Genomic DNA, 20,804 nt, shown 5'->3' with positions numbered 1-20,804 from the left:
CATATTGCCGATGTAAGAAATATTTAGAACGAAAAATATTGCGTTTTCAGTCCATTTACTACGTCTTAGTTGGAATTGAAAAGTTAGCATTCCATTTACTTTGACAAAACCGGATGTTTCTACAAAATGTATTAAGTTGGTGATGTTGATAGTGGTATACATAAGACGTTTGTGGAGTAATGAACCGAAAGGGATTTGACTATATTAATCGTTAGATAAAATGACCGACATCTTTCTCTCTGTGCAATCCAAGTGTTTTATATCATGCTCGTGCGACATAATTAGGTTTAGCTAATAAGCTAACAATCAAGCCCATTTAAGGAATAAAGATCTCCCTCGGACTGCAGAACAGACATGCAGTTCTGGCGGACTGAGGTATAGAAATACAAAAAGTACAAGGTTGTAATTTCATACTTTAATGGGTCTGGATTTAATAGTAATTTAGTGTAATCGTGGAATGCATAATTACATCGATGCAAATATACAAAAGCGTTGTGTCAGAAGTTATAACAACATAGGGGCCTGTCCTGAAATGATTAACCTTCAGCCTGCTAGCGGCAAGTTTTTTGCTTTTTCGACAAATGCAGACCAAGACCAGCCTGCACGTGCAGGCTAATCATGGTCTGCACTGTTCGCTATACAATCTGTAAGTTTGCAGTGAACACCCCTTCAAATAATTAATGGTACTGCCCAAATCAAATTACAGACCAGTCCAGTTTAGAAATTTAGCAGGGTAAAGGTTAAGGGAACCTGTAGGATTTCATTGTGTGGTTCAATATGCAATAAGTCAGAATTGTAGATTTTGTAACTTTATAAATGAACGTAGTTGAAATTGCCAAACCAGTATTATTGCAGTCCTAAGGCAATAGCTACGTAATTGACAGTTTTTTGTTCTTTCATGATAAAATGCAAAGAAGATACTAGTTCAAGTTGTATTGACTGTTTGAAGTGATTTTTTCAGTTTTCATCGTGTACATTCTTAAAAATGGATATCTGACTCATCATTGTTAAGCAGTGCTAAGTATAAGTATTTGCCTTTAATTAGCGAGGAACTTTGAACATATTTTATCTCAATTTACTAAAAGTGGAGCACACTTACAGTTCATAATTGCCATGATTATATCTGAAAATAGATGCACTTTCCTGAGTTTGAACACTGAAGAAAATAATATTTTACCAAGATAAGACAGAAATCTAAAGTCAATAACTATAAAATCTGAGTCAGTTCCTGTGATATGCAGGCTCCATAACCTCAGATCCCCTTTCTAAATTCCAGTTTGTTTAGTTATGCCCATTGTTTTCTCGTTTGGGGCAAATCCATTACTTTATCGGGGGATCAAACGCCGATTTTCATGGAATTACACGCCACAACCCGTGTATCATTGAGGGTTCCATGTTCACCGCCGTTTGAATACATCTGCTGATGTCTCTGAATAGCTTTTTGTACTTTTAGCATGTGTAAATGTTGTGTTCTGCTCAACCCGGGGCTAGAGGGCGTGGACGGTAGCATACATTTCCACTACCGTCCATGAACAGGCTCAATCAAACCGCGCCTGCAACATTTTCGTTTTTGTCGTGTTGAGCGACCTGTGAAGTTTCCACTTTTTTATTTTATTCCTGTTTTTACCATTTGATATTTTATTTTCCCAGTTAGCATTATTATCAATATCGCTTGTTGTATCTCGACGTTGTTCTATGGAAGGAAAAAGACAGTTTACTCGTGCGATTCTGTGTCCGCGGTACTAAAACTGATAGAGTAGAAGCAAGACATGCATTTGTACTGCTAATTTACGTGTAATCTATGCAAAATGTTACTTAAAAAAAAACAATACACATTTAAGTACTTCATTCATTTTATAGAATTCCTGTTTCTTGTAAATATGACTTTAACCTTTGCGAAGTGAGTTAATTCTAGTTTTCTCGGTATGCCATGGTACATGACTTTCTGAGAAAGTGTAACGGATCCAGGTTAGGTATTTTTTGGCCTCATGATGGATGCATTCAAATTTATTACAATGAAAGTATTAAGGAATTTCCAAATGACACTGTCAAATATACTGGCAATACTTAAATTATAATTTTTACAATGTTCTGTCTTCAATAACAATAGCCTTGACGCCTACAATACGTGTCTCTTCTTTTCGAAATTTATATATCAGAGTGTTGTCATAAATTTGTCACCTTGAAATTCCAATGTGCACACCTATATTTGTAATAAAAGCTACGTAAAAGTTTTTTACGCCAATAGTTTGTTGAAATAACAATACAATGAACTGAAAATCAGAAATGCCGTAAAAGCTCTTAATATAACCGCGACTGTAACAGAGGTATTCATTTTGCCTTTCCTTCGAAAGAACAAGCTTTTACAGAAAAACAAAATCTTGCATCGTATTAGGACAAATTGATCATGAAAAACATAACGACTCTAAAAATGAGATTTCTGATAAAAATGTATGTATCAAGAAAATCAAATGTTGAGATTTTAGTCTGTTATTTGTCATATTACTTATTTATTCATGCATAGACAAAGTTAGATTTTCAGGAATTTCAAATACAATGTGTATATATACATAAAAGAGTTATATTTTAAATCCTTTAATACGTAATACTAAATATGTGACTGACTTTAACATTTTCGTTTTTGTTGTGTTGAGCGACCTGTGGAGTTTCCACTTTTTCTATTTTATGTATTTTAGATATTCCACTGAAGAAGGTATTTCATTTTTAAAACGGTTGCGTAAAACATGTTTGTTTAAGCACAGTCAGTGTAACATATACATAGTCAAATAAAATTCACTATAGTCTTAGTTAAATATCTAGATAGTAATACGATATATAAAGTAGGTATTTCCAAATTCTTAAGACCTTTCCATTTAACTTTACTCCAAAAATGTTTTAATACGCATAGAAAAGCAAAAAATAAAACACTTAATAATGGGGAGATAATTTTGTACTGAACCAAACGTACTAGGAAACTATATTTCTTGAGCACCGTGTCAGTTGAAAAAGCTTGTGAAAGTCACTGCTGATTGATGGAACATGTTAATAGAGATTGTAAGAGTAAACACTCTTTACATGAAAAGTAACATTGTAACATTTCTTTCTGTAATATTCATAGCATTTCAATGAAAATGCTCAGAAAAGAGCAAAAATGTGAATGTGCCTCATCCTGTGATTCTCTTCAACTTTTGACTCGTTTGATCATTCACGGACAAAAATGTTGCCAACGCTCTTTTACTACTGCTAATTATGTACTTCATTCTACATCACAAAAAAAAACAAACAACATACACTAATCCGCATTTCATGTGTCGTTCTCCAGAAATGAAACAAATGTTTTAAATCATACTATCAGCATTCAAATTTCTTTATCTATTATGATAGCACTTCATCAGCCGATGTGCCGACGCACTGTATTTACCAGCAGGTGTCTGATACACCGAAAACCAAATTCGTCCTACTGTTATTTATTATTGACGTATACTGTTTTATCCCATTCAAACTGTTTTATCCAGTTCAAACTGTTTTATCCAAATCAAATTAGTATAGATTTGCCAACGACTGCATTAAGATGGAAAAAAAGTGTTTTCCATGATGTGGAGATACAGAATGGCCATGCGGATAATATTCAGTTTCATTTGAGACAATGTTGAAACGCATGTAGAGATACAATGTACTTGTATCCATTTCCTCATTCCACATTCAGCTTGAAAAAAGGCAAAAGTTAAATAATCAGCAAATAAGGGCTGAATTCGGAATGGCAACGAGTGTTGGTGTTAGAGAAATTAATTCTTGGTAATTTTTTACTGTCTGTGTGACAAAATGCCTCTGATCCTCTTATTAGATCGTTCCTTAAAATTGCTGCCTTTTAAGAAAACAGCTGTCGATAGGTGCTACGCAGTTCTTTCCTCTTTATTATGCTGTTCATTCACTTACCGTACGTATTTGGAGTAAATTAAAGCATTGATTGCATTCATATTTCGTTAAATCATTTATTATTTTTCTTTTCATGATGCACTTTTGCTGTTGAAAGCTTTATTTTAATAGGTATCAATAAATGCTTATTGTTTACGTATATACGTACATGTATAATCAATCATTGTCAGGACGGCGTTCATTAGAAATGAAAGTAAGTATTTTTATCCAATCAGAGGACGTTTTACATAGTTATGTTCAGTAGCACTACGCATTTCCTTGAAGAACTTCCATTGGATAAGTATGTTGGCGCATGCGCAGATCAAGAAGCAAGTCAAAGGACTTGGCTTCACTTTAGTTCGCTGTTGGAATTCGAAGGAGATACATCGAAAATAATTAATTAATTATTTGTTGCACTAGTCAAGCTGGGACTTTGGGACGACATTGCCAAGTAGACGATTTTATAGCAAAAGAAAGGCATTATATGCCCGGGTCGTAGTACTCTAGTGGCATTTTAAGAGTCTTTTGCGGCTTATTATACCAGTTGCACCAGGACGTTAGGCTGATATTCCTACAAAGAACAGATAAGGGCATTCTGTGTCTTTATTGGTCATAGAAGCCTGTGTCGTAGCATTCTGGTGATTATTTCAGTAAGGCATTTTGCTGTAAGCTAAGGGTTATCTTTTTATATACATTTGTATTGTAGTTCTTGGCATTTTAAGTATCTTTAATAATTCTTCTGATTCTTTTATAAGCTAATCATTTTCGAATCATTTCTTTTAAATCACTAAGCAGATAGCTTGAGGAATAATTATATAATATGCATTTCGCTACAAAAATCAGTTTGACAAGCAGTCATTAGAAAAATTATATATACGGTATTCTAAGTATTTTCATTTTAGTGTTATTGCATTCTGATACTTTTTCTTGTCTTTTTATGATATTAGTATATTTTTTTCCAGACCGCTTGGATAAACAATAGCGCCCACCGAAATTTGTTACATCTGTAAGGAGGCCCTTGTCTAACCAGGCTTTTCCTTGACGACAAATATATTACTTAGCGCACAACACCTTCTCATTATTTTTATCACCTAAAGACTTTTTGAGTGATAATAGAATATATACCCATGATAAAGTGTAAACATTTCTTACATCGGTACAGTATGTCTATTAAGGGGAACTTCAGATCATTAAAACTAATGCGACGAGGAGAAATCAACAAATCAGCAATACAAACTTTTGGGATTACATCGTTTTATCCTTGTACTGCTGTTGACAATCACGATGTCTTTGAATATAGTTGCTGTCTTGCAGCATTAATTTATCCGAGACATCAGGCAGACATACTTGTTTGAAAATGTCACGCACGGGAAATAGTCTATAAGGTATCTCCTTACATTTGGATGAATAATTTCAATAATGTAGAATTTGTTTAAATCCTGACTCTTCAAAGCGCCATTTTATACTAAAACAATTTAGCCCGTATAAAAGATAACGTCGTATGCTTGATTTTCTTCTAGACTTATTTGAAACACTTCGATCTACAGCTATGAGTTTTCATAATGAGAGTCCACGGGAATTTCAGCATTTGGATAAAGTTTTGGCGTAAAGAAAGCTTTGAACAACGACATATTTCACAATAGCGAATTCATATATCATCTATCATACGATCAAATAAAATGCATAGGTCCATTAGATTTGCATATCTAAAGCTGATTTGTTCCATTATATATATATATTTCATATGTCAACATATATGGTATGGTATGATAATATATTTTTAGAAAGATAATAAGGGTTTTCATTTTATTTATGTACACACTTATTCGAAGGATGATTAACATTTCCGTATGCCATATCAAGGCTTTAATCTATGTTTTCCGGATTAATGACGTTGTGTATATCTTCCGATTTAGCATATAATGTGTCCTACCGTAATTAATGTCTTACGAAAGGATATTGAACGCCTGTTCTATCAAGATAATAGATAGTAACATATATCTTGTTAATGACCTATCATTAACACATTTCTTGGTTCTCCAAAATTTAGAAATTCAGCAAACGACAGTAATCTCATTTCTAGGTTAAAAGGCAACATGCCATAGCACAAAAGTCCCTGTTTTGCTTGATTATCTAATGTCACACGTAACTCCTCCGACACCACCAAGTGGATTTACACCAAATATCCCACCAGTGATCATTGCCAAGAAGAGTTATATCATCTATTATCTGGTTCGGTGATTTGCAGTAGAGTTATGGCCTTTGGTTCGTCTATTTCTATGATGTTTTGGCCACCTCTCTATTATTCTTGAGCGAATATTTCCTCTAAACCGTACTGTAATGAACAGTGAGAAGCCACATTTTTGGTATTGTCGGCATGTTTGGGTTCAGTAATTTTCAGTTGAGTTATGACCCTTGATTTGTCGTATTTTACCTTGTCCGCGCAACTGCTACTATACCACCAGAAGGAATTACACCAAACTTCATAAAAGTGAGGGATTTCCAAGCCTACCACTGGGCTGAATTTCACCAAACCTTGCGCGTTAATACTGTGAAGCGTAGTTGTGCATATTATCGTCATGTTCTGATTTAATGATTTTCAGCGGAGTCATGACCCTTGATTTGTCAAATTCTTTGATATCAGTGCTACTTCTCCTATATCACTGGTTGGAATTCTACCGTACTTGACAGGAGTTACCACTGCCAAGCCTAGTTGTATATATAGGGTATGTTATGGTTCAGTGCTTTCCCCTCTAGTTACTGTAACTTACGGTCCTAAACGTGCGGCTTTTACTATTATTTCTTCTTGTTAAATGTTGGGAGACATACGTTTTTCGCAAAAAAAAACAAAACAATCTTTACTTCTGTATTCTTTTAGTTACAAAAGTAGCAAGTACTTCAAATATAATGCGTAAGGCAAAGTACTTGATATATCGGCAAAAGCTAGCATTGCTTTGAAATGTCAATCTAGACATATAACTGCCTTAAGGTCAGACCGCAGTTTCCGCAGCGACAGATTGTCAGTCCTGATGATTATTTATTTTCTTACATTCTTAACAAAGGATTAAGTAGCGCGTAAAGTGCATTTATTAATTATTAAAGTACGTACATTTCTATACCCTAATCATGCTTGGAAAATATTTGTTTTCAATACAGAATCGATTGAACTACATAAACCTAACCGTCTGAACGGAACAGAATTGTTTATACTCGAAACCTTTCAATAACAAAATATCAAAACTGAAATTATTGAAGTTTTTTTAAAAATATGTTTTACTAATTAAACTCTTTAAATCTTTACAAATTTCCAATTCGTTTTTCATAGGCGATGGCTTGGATTTATCAGTTGTGGATAGGCATGTATTTTTGTCCTTACAGGAATTAACAAATTTGCACTATTGGCTCGTGTCGGTTCAATTTCATAATAGTGAGACATTTTGGTACAATTAAACTGCATTTATCATTACAACGTGCTCTTCGTTTCATTTTCGTCGTTTAGATTGTAGACATACGACGTAGATACAGTAGATTATCTTAATACATGATGCCACTGTTAAATCTTTTGTATATATCTGACAGTATGTCTGAAAATTTTGTAAAATCAACATTAAAGATGTACTAACTTTACAACCAAATAAGTAAAATTACAATTTGGTACTAAGATATTTCTTTCGGCAATGAATAACTTTTCATAATATTTTAGATATCGGTTTGTATACATGCAACTGGAATTTAATTTGTAGACTTTACTTTTCGAGTAAAATTGTATACCAGAAGAACGATTTCAAAACTGTAAAACAGGCTCGCAATACTAGTTTTTATCTTATTAACTCTTCAAACTCCACAATTTTTGAAACAATTTAATCTCCTTTTTTGAATCCATTTGTATTGCAGATGGTTGCAGTCAAAGTCATTAAGAACTTTGCAATCTCTAAAATGTTTCTGCTAAATAAGCTAATTTAGATATGTCTTGCATTTTAAGAGATCAAAAATGAAATGGATTCGCATCTGTTGATATAATCTTTACATCGGAAATATCTCTTTAGAATAAATGTTTGTTATAAAGTTAAAAACTCAAAATGATGAGATTTATATTAAGTTTCAGTTTTACAGAATTATGTTTAATATTTATAATTATCACATGTTTGACGTCGCTGGAGTGAAATAAAGCCATTACATAAAATTGATAATACACAAGTGTAATAAGCTTTGACGTCCACGTCGTTTAAAGTATAGGAGACGTTGGTCAAATTGACTTGTTTATAATAGTAAAAGAAAGAAGAATTTCTGATGTTTCGGCAGGAAAACTTAACACGTGTCAAAAAGAATATTACATTTGTGACTTTTGAATTTATTAAACTCGTTAAATAAAATTGAAAAAAATGCTCGGCCGAGCCTCGCATTTTATTCAACTTGTTTGATAAATTCAGTATGAAAAGACACTCATGTAATATCCTCTATTTACTTTGAGTATGCAATACAAAACTTTTAAAGATACTGATACTAGGAGATTGATCTCCAAAAGTAATGTCACTGGAGGTAGAAAATAGGTTCAATTAAAAGAAAACAACAACAATAGCTACCCAAGTACCTTAACCTATTTGCAATCATATTTGAAAATATCATAACAAATGTAGCTTAGTTATGGAAACAGCGACATGCATAGAAAACACTGTAACGAAGATCGCTGCACGTAAATGACGTTATTGACGTCAGAAATTGAAATGTCTGTCGATACGGAATTACAAGCCGTAGCACTATATAATGAACTTTCATCCGCGAGGAGGCCAGCATAGTTTGCTCGTTTGACTATAAAAAGACGTGACTACACATCATTATAATTTCATATAATTAGGTATCAATTGGTGACTGTCTTTTGTTGTTTGTTTTTACTGTTCATGAATGAAAGGCTATTTTTGCGTACAGCGAAATGTCGTCATGGGTTAACTTTGAAGTTTTACAAATTTAAAACAAAACAACCATTGAAAATAATATTTATCCATGTTATTAAAATAGACTTAGCTTACATCTTGATCTAATTTCTATAATAATACGACGAATAAATGCGCAATTGACGAACTGACATTACTTCTGGATCAACCCTCGTACATACATGTTTTTAACCTTGGAACACAGCTTTCCAATATCCATAAATGAATTATAACCTTGAAGCTCAGGACTCTTCTAATCCTTGTTCTACAATAATTACCTGCAATTTTCACTATTTGCCTTGTTCTCGGTGCTTCCGTGGGATCTACTTTCCAGATTTTATTTACTTCACAACAGCGGGTGTTAAGTGCTGTGTGGCGGCCGTAAAAAGTCGCCCCGACTTCATTTCAGTGTTGTTATATTTTCTGGTCCTTCGGGATCATTGATTTCAATTCATTTAGATTTGAAGATTGAATACTGCTTAAGCCGGTGCTAGGGGGTGTGGGCAGTGCTGCATTTTCCATTACGGCCCATGAACAGACTCAATCAAACCGAGTCTGCAATTTTCACTATTTGCCTTGTTCTCGGTGCTTCCGTGGGATCTACTTTCCAGATTTTATTTACTGATATCAAAGTAACATAATGCACCTCTAAATTGATTATACATATTTATTAATCTAACCAATAAGAAGACTAATATGTTTTCACTTAGATATCATAGTTTTTACATAATTGTAATTGAAGATTAAGGGCAATTCAGACCTTTTAGATAATGATTTAAACTAGTGAGATTAGTAAAACAAAACTGAATCTCACTCAACTCATGAAGACGCGGTGACCACCTGTTAAGTAAACGTTGATTAAGATCTCTATCCACAGGAGAAATTTATTGCAGGATCATGGTTCCCGGTAATAAATCTTCCTAACGTACTGGAGCAGATTAATTCGAAAACCAGTCTGTATAGTCTTGCATTCCTACAGGTATTTTTGTTAAAGAGAAAGAATTTCAATCGCTAATTTTGCGCAAAGAAGATCATTTCAAATATTCTATTACCTTATAAATATATTAACATTTTTCACTAAAGTTAGTTTATGATGTAAAAATATGCGAATTCACAGAAATAACTATCAAATAAATCAAATAAAGTATTTAAGAAGAGGACCATTGACAAGTCTACAAAAATGGGGAAAAGTTCTTTTACGATTGTTGCTGACAATTTAATGTTATAATTATGATTATATACCTGCATCAAAAATAACTTGAATGATATAAATAAAATCAATTTGATTTTATACTTTCAAATTTTATTAAATCATTTAGTGTTATGTACAATTTTTACAATCTATACATAACAGGTAATACAACAACTGATCCTAAATCATCTCCACAGGACAAATTTTTAAGCGTACCTGCTGGAAGCCGCCTCCTGGGCGGCTGGTTTACAAACTTCGTAAGATCTTGGGTCATGGTAATTTTCCAAATGTATTTGGTAAAATTATAAAACGTTTTATTAAAAGAGGTTACGACCCAACTGTTTTGAGACATACCGCATGTTTAGTGTTCAACCCGTTTACAGTTGGACACTACGCTTCCCTCTTTGATTGCGTCTGACGGAAGAGGGGGAGGACTCTATGAGAAGCAGTTTTTAACCAGGTTTTCAAGAAAACCTGAGTTATTAGATTGGGGTATGTCGTTGGTCGGGCGGGCGGCGGCGGCGGAGGCGGCGTCAAACTGGTGTTTCCGGTCAATAACTTTTGTTTCGGTAAAGATATTTGAATAAAACTTGGTATGTATGTAGCTTATATCAAGACAAAGGCTGGGATTGATTTTGGGGTTTCTGGGGTCAAGGTCAAGGTCACTATTACTTAAAATAGAAAAAGGGTTTCCGGTCAATAACTTAACTAAGGAATGAGCTATCATGATGAAACTTGGTGTATAGAAAACTTATATAAAGTTGTAGCTTGGGATTGATTTTGGGGTTTCTGGGATCAAGGTCAAGGTCACTGTTACTAAAAATAGGGTTAGGGTTAGGTTAGGGTTAGGGTTAGGGCTAGGGTTGTGCTTTAAAGTGGTGCACTGTGATTCAGTATACTTTTTTATTCTTATGAAAAGTGTTGAAAACCTGGTTTCGTGGCATTGCCGCGTTTCTTGTTAACATCTAGCTACCAGGACTGAACTGTTTTGATATTTGTCTTCTGGCCTGTTTCGTTGGGCCCTTAAGGGTGTTTCTCTTGTTGCTCTGTCTTCTGAAAAGGCATTGAGTACATACGTTTTTGGTTCTTAAGGTTTGCTTTTTATATATTTATACATGAGCATTTTTGTGTTTTACATGCCATGCCTTTTTGTTTCCTTTACGTGTGTAAGAGATTCACCTGGAGGGGATTACTTTTATTTACACTGTCCCGTGTCTTTGGAACATGGTGGGGGTAACAGTGAGGTTGGGTGCGCACCATAAACCGGTTTAAGCTCCCCGGTGGTGTTTTTGCCACTGACCGTTCCAAGGCGGTGCCCCACTGTGTTCCATTGTTTGTTTGTTTTGTCTTTATGTGTTGGCTTTGTGTGTGTGTGTGTGTGTGTGTGGTGCACGCGTCTGCGTGTTCCGTTGTTTGTTCGTTTTGTCCTTGTGTGTTGGCTTTGTGTGTGTGTGTGTGTGTGTGTGGTGCACGCGTCTGCGTGCTGGGGGTTTCGTTTTGAGGAGGCTGCGTTTTTGGTGCGTGGCATTCCCTGTTTGATATTTGACTTTGTTTTTTTTTCCAATATACAACACAAATTTCCAAATAGTTTAATATCAGCACCGTAAGAATGAAGCACGTATTATGTTTAAAAAGTGGATTGCTGAATTTTACATTCGTTCCTGTTGCGTGACTGATAAAGTGCATTTATAACACAGTGCATAATAAGATAAGAAGTCAATTACCGTTCATTTTGATCCATGTGGAAGAACATAATCAGTAAATATATTCAACAATGTATCCTCAGCAGAAAGTATTACAAGTATTGCAAAAATATTTGTTTTTATATAAAAGAATGATATTTAAGAATAATATTAAACAGATATTGAATGGTGTTGAGTTAAAGTTGGACATAAGCAGAATGAATATTTTAACAATGGATTCAGATTTAGAAAAGGGATGAATGTTTAACAATATAAAGTGTTAAGACGTAATTAAGGCATAATTAAAAGGAAATAATGTTTTTCTTTTTTCTTTCTTTATATATATATATATATATATATATATATATATATATATATATATATATATATATATTAAGATAGTTTAGAAACGAAAACTCATTTTCTAACGTTCATAATAAGACCAAGCCGAAATCTGTAGATCAATACCTTTACTTTGCAAAATTTGGATTCAAAGTTATTGTGATAACTTTGATTTAAATGAAGAATAATTTTCTTTGTGTTGGAGTGAAAGAAGTATGTGTGTGACTTGCAAAATAGGCACCAATTTATCAGATTTTAATGGCAATTTTTAACTCTGCGTGTATGACAAATTATAGAGATGTGAAGCCCTAATTAATGACCGCCCTAACGCTTTTGGTCGAAATTAGCAGAAGTTGGTATTAATGATTCAAAACCTTAAATCGAGAAGATGTTCGACCCGTGTAAAAATTATAATCAAGTTATATTTCACATTCCGTGACGTCTGCTAACTGGATAAAAACCCTTTTTACATAACAGTTATAATAGTTACTGTTTCTTTTCAGTGATGCAGTGGTATAAATTTACATTTTGGCACATGATGTTTTTTGTTGCTAGCAGCTACTGTGCCGGTGTGCACATGGGTTCAAAACATAACTCGGGTTAACATATTTTTAAGACAGAAAGATTTACATGGAACTAAATTTCTTTACAGAGACCCCTACCTCAAAGTCATACTTAGTGGTCAAAGGTCAAACTTGGTGCTGTTAGTCCTTTTGACACCTGTCGAGCTTGACATGTTGTCCAAGATCATCTAGTTTCAGTGTAAAACAATTCCTAAGCTGTTGTATGGCATGCAGAAGAATAATTGTCTGATATTTCACCTGTCCTAAATAAATGACGTATAAATCTGAAGTATTGATGATACGGAATCTTAACATCACCGTGCACCAAGCATAATTTTACGTGGTGCAATTTTGTAATCATTTATTCTACTAAATATTTTACTTCATAGACAACTTCCATATTTCTATGCCTAAGACATTTTAAGGAACAAAGAAATTGCGGCCATGCAACTAAAATTCGTCTTGTTATTTCATCTGGGGGTATCAATCTGTCCGGGCAATGACACGTACTGTTTACTTTAAAGTCGCTTTATAAAAAGTGTGTACCGCTTTGGGGAAAACATTACAGACATTTTTGTTTGACTGGCACTCGATACTGCTACTACATTGTACCAGTTCATATATTATAGTATTGTAAGTGATTAAGGGGATATTTGATTGTTTGTGTATGTTCGAAATGTCTTAAACCTAGTGAACACTGTGAAGTTGCAATATTTTCAGTATAAGAAATGTGAGTTTTAGTGTTCAGATGTAACATATGTATTATATGTTTGTTCTTACATGTATATCAAACAAATTTTCTTTTCGTTTCGCGTTTTAGTTTATTTGACAATGTCTTATCAGTAAAAATAATATTTATTCACTATTTGTTAAAATTCCAGAGATATTTCACTCTTTATTGTGAAATGTGTAGTAAAGATCTCTTTAGTAATTAAGATCATAATTGTTTATTAGTATTTTGTCAGTCATATCGCTTCACGGAGAATAAGTTTTCTCCGCCATTTCTACAAATACAGGAAAAGTAAATGCACTTACGTGCTTGGTAATGTATGCTCGGTTGCACTGCATCGCGATATTTTGGCAAAATAATTTCATTTTCACAAAATTCACTCATAAATAAAAATTTATGTTTTTCTGTGTAATGTTTACCACATATGTACTACCGGAAGCACAACATATGATTTTAAGCGGAACCCATTTAGGAATACATATGTTGGTTCTCCCTCCGTGATACCGCATTTTTGAAATAACAGAAAAATAAAATGAATGCTTTCATATTACGCACTATTTATAGTAGCGCAGGAATTTATGCATTCATTGAGAAATTCATGTTTAGCATGTAAGGAATAAGATTTCTGTGCAACAAATCTTTATACAAAAGACATCTAATAAAATGTACATAAATCTTTCTTTTAGACTGTCAATAAAAAGGGAGATATTTCACATTTTCCGGCAATACATTTTATCTTTTTCGTATTGTGACATGATTTGCTTTGACAGTGAAAACTTAAACGAAATAATGATTTAGTGTTATTCCTAGAAGAACAAATCAGAAAACAGAAGTATAAATTTATATAGGGCTCAAAACAATGCTCAAAACAATATGTTTAAATTTTGTTTTTACAACAGACGATCTCCTAACCAGATATTTTCATATTGCTAAAAAGGCAATCATAGACTTTGCGTTATTCAAAATAACTGTATCTTTACGAGTGCTTTTAATCATTCATAATTGATACTTAAGTTTTTTATATATATATTTGAAAAGCAGTAACCTAGAAAAACGACTGATGAGCCGAGCAAGAGAAGTATATAGTCCCTGATATCTTTTATAGAATTGAAAAACAAAGAGGAATACCGAGGTGTGTAAAGTATTCGAGGACTTATTGGTTAAAATTGACGAAAGAGGTGCTTGTCGGAAACGCGAAGGCTTAAAAGTAAATAATAAAATAGAAAAAGTGAAAAACAAAAGATCGCCCAACACGACATAAATGTCAATGTCAGTAAGTGTGATAAGGTTCTCTTATCTGCCCATCGTTACCCATCTTAAGGATATGTAAAATTTGATTGAATAGATTTGATTGAAAAAAGACATACTGAATAGCTGAACTGGTGCGGGTGAAGAGAAATGAGTCAAGTATTGCTTGAAAATTATCATTTCCCTTGAGAATGACTCTTTGGATTCGTTGGTCCCTTTACTGTGGTAAAATTAAATGCACTTCCCATTCTAGAAGATGTGAGGAGTGGAGAAACAGGTCAGAAAGTCATTTGTTACAGAATTTTGCGTTTCTCTCGGATAGCTTTCTAAAGGGAACATATTTGCTTTTGCCTTATGAACACTGTGTCAAGGCATGGTATCCTTTGTAGGTGTATCTGTTGTTAAGAATCCTTTCATCGAATTATGCTGTTTACATCCTTTTGAATTATGACTTTATCTTGTTTATTTATCTGCAAACTCAAAAGCAATCCAACACTAAAACGTTTCTTTTTTAAAAGTATTAGTCTTTATTCAAAATGACCGCCATTTGTAACTTGCACTAAAATGCTGTTGAAGTACAGTTCTAAAACATTCAGATAAATAAGTTAGCCTTTATCATTTTACGCAAATAAATAGGTTATGATCCCAAATGCTGTTGCCTTCTTTCTTATTTACGATTGCGTGTTTAATTTCAATATCGCATGGTTTCAGTTATGCCGCTATGAGTTTTCATCAATATTCTATTTTTCTATCAGTGTCTCCAAACTATGATTTTAACTCCCTCAGCAAAATGATTATTGCAGATGCGGCCAATGCAGACTATTATAGAGATTTTACTCTCACATTTTACTCCCACAAACTTTTAACGTTACTAAAGATTACGTGACATAAAATTGGATTTTCAATTTTTGTCAAAAACTATTACCTTCGGAACGTTGAAACACACGCACTACTAGTATAGTTACTGGTTAACAAAACAATTAATTACATTAAACTTGATACTATTTGCCGGTCCATATTTTGAGTGTTTTTGACCCGGCTAAAGTTCGACACTAAATTTGTTTGGCCAAATTTAAACTGGAAGAAAAAGAAATTGTTTCTGTTGTATTTTAATCAAACTTTTATAGTATGGCTTGGCGGTCAATTGTTCAAAGCTATTGACCACCGGTCAGTCTCATTGTAGCGTTTAAAAGATAACTATATCGCTCGGCGATTTACATTTACTCATTAGTTTACATTTGTCAAAGCTGTTGACCGTCGCTCAGTCTCCTTGTAGCGTTTAAAAGATAACTATAACGCTCGGCGATTTACATTTACTCATTCGTTGACATTTGATACAGCTATTGACCGTCGAACAGTCTCACTGTAACATTTAAAAGATAATTATATCGTTAGGCGATTTACATTTACTCATACGTTTACATTTGTCAAAGCCATTGACCGTCGGTCAGTCTCATGGTAGCTTTTAAAAGATAAACGCTCGGCGATTTACATTTACTCATTCCTTTACATTTGTCAAAGCTATTGACCGTCAGCCAGTCTCATTTTGAACTGTTATATAAGCAATGTTTTTTGCGACCCTAATAATAAGAAGATACTGTAGTTATTTATTTATTGACCTAACGGACTTTAAAAGAAAAATTTGTAACTTTTAAATAAAAAATAGTGCAAATCATTATACCCGGACATGATCAAATGCGGTGTATTTTAACTGAAGTTAGCGTGTAAACCGCAACATCAATTAGAAAACAACTCCTGTCAAAGTCAGAATCTCTCTTTCGTGATACTTTTACATAGTTATGAAATTGTGTTAAAAATGCAATGGTTAAACGTTTCCAAGTGGGTATTTGGCTTCTACAACGTTTTGTATTAATGAATAAAGAAAATTATTGCATAAATCAAATTTTCTGCCGATTTTAGGCATGCCGAAACGGGGAGAAAATGTGCACAAACAAGAGCGAGAATGGCTTGGGTGGCGGATGTATACGGAGGCGAAAATTAGCTAACTATTTTGCGTGTATTTATTTCTGGGGAGTAGCTCATTTATATTACGTGAACAGTTATAACTTGCATGCACGGAAGTTATCGTTATCTGTGTATCTGTGTATTTTAAAATATTCTACGATGAAGTAGTTTTGATCTGGAAAACTTGATAAAATGTGTTAGTTAATTTGAGAATCTTACACTGTACAGATGAGAATACTTGTAACTCTAGCACAATGGACATATTTTTAGAGAAAATTTGTGTCTGTGTTCTATAACAAACCATACATTTTTGTTGGTACGTTCAAACCATCGAAGTACACTTCGTTGACCAAAACTCAATTCCTGACGGAAATGTAATCTTGGAAAGTCTCAATATAGTAAACAGTATGGTCATTTAGCAACTGAAACCAGGGGAATTCCTCTTTCATGTGCGGGATAAAACGATGTGTACAGGGCTGCAAGACTGAAGTATTTCGAGGTACTGCTTTACCGCTGTGATCTTTTGAGAAGTTGCATTATTACGTTGAATTACGTCTAGAAAACAGTCACTGTGAATAACTAGACATTTTTTTAAAACAGCTGCTAGTAACTGACCGCTCCTAGTGAAATGACGTTGAATCAAAGGTCTGCTGGAACTGAAGGCTATAGAATACATTTCCATTTGATCACAATAATTAGTGATATTGTTGGCTCTTTCTATCCATTATAATAAATTAGCCGTTCAGTCTATTCCGACGTTCTGGAATAAAATAAATTACCCCGGGGTCCTCCATAGAAAAACAAATTGACCATTCTGATTGACTTTTTATTTTTGATACTATTTTTTTTTTGTACTTTGAGGTCGCTGGATATGAGGTCAAAGCTGCGGTAACCGTCTAGCACAAAGATGAAATAAAAGAAAAATCCCTGAAAATATTAACAAACCAAATGCATCCTAACCATTAAGAAACGTACCAAATGCAACCAAAGTCACACTTTTACCTACCAAAGGAAACCAAATCCACACACTTACCTGTCAATAGCGACTAAAGCCAAACACATATATACCAAATGCGATCAAAACGGCTCACTTATATAACAAATGCAAACAAAAGCCACTCACCAAAGCACCAAATGCAACCGAAGGAACACAGTTAACAAATGCGACCAAGGCACACACATACCTAAACCATTCTTATATTAGTCTAACACACAAAATGCAACCAAGGCCAGACAATATTAATCGATCGAATAACAAATTGGCAACAAGATGGAAAGACATATGTGGACGCAATGCGTTAAGACACATTTTGATTTAATGAATGTTTCTCTTTTGTCTTTAATACACATTATTCGGATTAACGGAACATAATTACTAAACTTTAAGCAGTCTCGTAAAAAATGTTATTGTTTAGAATTTCGAAACAGATACAATTATCTGAATAAATTTTAGAAAACTGCAGGATGAACATGAACTCGACGTACAGTATTCAAATTACGTGAAATTCTTTCTGTATCAATTATAAGGAAAGGCGTCTCTTTAAATCATGCGCGTTTTTGGCTTTTGTCTTTAATGTTTGTGCCAGTCAAACAAAGACGCGTTTGGCGCATTACAAATTATTCGTTCGTAAACCGGAGAATTTTGTATTTTTTCAGCCCTACCTCTGAAAATAAGTGTAATAATTGTTTCTAGGACTTTTAATTTACAGCGGATCCATACACGTGTGTTTTATTATAACACAAAATGTTGGCATGAATAACATGCAAAGAAATATGAAAAGTGATTATTACTCCAAAGAAAAAACGTAAAGGTGCATCAACATGTGTAACGCCATGCATTAATTTTGTCCTACTATTACCCAAAAGTTATACATATAATTATGTTTATGTTATACATTCTATGTCTTTTTGTCTTGTTTATTCAAAACGAACGACGCTTATCGGAACCCTTTCCTGTTTGTCAAACTTTTTGGGTAATAAACGGTAAACTGACCGAGAAAAGTCACACAATTGCTGATGTAACAAATGGTTTTCTGTCTGTAAAATAGATTGACACTTGACTGGTATAAAACGGCAAATTGACCGAGAAAAGACATACTGTCGATGTAACAAATATTTAGAAATGTATTGCGTTTTCAGTCCAGTTACTGCGTCTGAAGCCAGTTGACCAGTAAACTGACAAAAAATTGGTACAATGCATAAGTTGGGAGCTGTGGCAGCTTGGAATGTAATTGTTATGAAGAGCAAACCAACTCTTCTATTTACCTTGTTAAAACCTGATGTTTCTACAAAATATATTAGCTTGGTGAGGTTGATAGTGGTATACCTGAGGCTTTTGTGGACTAATGAAGCGAAAGGGATTTGACTATAATTTTGTTAGATAGAATGGCCGACATGTTTGTCTCTGTGCATCAAAGCGCTTTATATCATGCTCGTACTACCTAAATAGTTTTTGCTAATTAGCTGACAATCCAGCCTACATTGTATTTGGTTTAAACAATATTTATTTTCCAAATGTGAAGCTTGCAGAGATCAATTTACCTTCTTGATGAGACGTTTAAGTATTTCAATCATTTCTAGTCCTTTTAGGATCATGGCGTCCATTCAATGTTTTTGTAAAATAGAGTTCAAAGTTCAATTTAAACCGGTGCTGTTGGCATTTTGGTGTTGCACGTTTAAGCTCCTCTCATTATCAGATCCACTCAAACAAGGTCTGCAGCTGATTCGCTGTGCCACTTTTCTTCTCCTCCAAAGGATCTTCTTAGATAGATTTATAGTTAACTATTACAAGAGTTGCTATCACAAGAGTGGTCGTAAAGTACCTTTTGGCGGTCATAAAATGTCCCCCGTACTAAGACTGTGTGTTGTTATTACACCTGGTCCCTTTAGCCCTTATCCGGCTAAATTTCTATAATGAACTTGTTCATCTTCCCAATTTGGACAGTACTATTAACTGTTAAAAGGGATGCTTATCAAAAAGTTACTGACTAAATGGCGAACAGTGCATATCATGATCAGATTGCCCGGATGTGCAGGCTGATCACGATCTACAATGGTCGCAACGACAAAATCATTCGTGTCCAACATGGTAAGGGTTAAATCATGAATTCATAAATTCAGTTAAGTGTACGTGTCAGTGTGAGTTACGCTTAAGCTAGCACTGTGGGGTGTGAGGGTAGTTGTAATTTTCAATACCTCTTCATAATAAACTCATAAGAAATCTGCTTTAATTTTGCTTGGCAGCGTTCTGTTTTCCCAAGGGAATTCTTATAGATTTAGTAACAATGCGGCAGTCATTAACAGTCATTGAATTCGGTGGTGTTACTATTCGGTGCTCATAGAGAGGCCATTCAATTGATTTGTTTAATAAAGTTCTGTTTAGATCCTGTGTTACTGGGCGTGAGGGGTGACTTTAATTCAATACAACAACCTCTTTCAGCCGAGTAATTTCATATAGATCTGTTATAGATCTATGTGCGAGTATCCCTTTGATGTGAACTGCATAACTTAGTAAGTAACTCAGCATCCATGCCATAACAGATAAAAGGCAACCCGTGGTACAATGCAATGCCTAACTCCTTTTAAGGTATATGTAAATCTGCACGTCAAGCCATAAATAACAACGTAACGTCATTTATCAGAATAATGCACAATAAAACTTGGACTTGGCATACGGAAACAAAATTTATTTTATAAACTAATGACAGCCGTTGGTTCGTTATTTAACGACAGTATTACCATCTTTCTAAAGATAAAATATGATATTAAAGCGTTTGACATGTTAAATAGTTTCAACTATTGCCTCAAAATTAGCTTGAAATGTACGGATCTCTTTTATCTAAAGAAAGCAAGCACAAGAATCAAAAACACACCTAAATTCATATAAAAGGGAGATAAGCTGTAAATATTACTTTTCACTGTTTATCAACAGTGCTACCATTCATCAGCAGTACTACTATTTATTAAAAAGAACCACTACACGGAACAGAAAGTCATTTGACATTATACACGCTCAAAGGGAAATGGTATTGTTTTTGTCCAGTCTTTGAGACTAGATATGTGAAAGTTACTCTCACACAGATTGGTAACCAAAAATTGTTGTCCAGGTTTGTCTCATTTACCGTCTGTACAAGAGTTACGATGGATGGCGGTATAACAGCAATTGGTTCTAGCAGTGCTTTTATTTATAAATTACTAAAATGAACACCTAGTTGAAACCCAATATAATTTCACCCG

Source organism: Mercenaria mercenaria, chromosome 9, assembly GCF_021730395.1.
Source record: "Mercenaria mercenaria strain notata chromosome 9, MADL_Memer_1, whole genome shotgun sequence".
NCBI classification, from domain to species: domain Eukaryota; kingdom Metazoa; phylum Mollusca; class Bivalvia; order Venerida; family Veneridae; genus Mercenaria; species Mercenaria mercenaria.
This window is presented reverse-complemented; position numbering follows the sequence as displayed.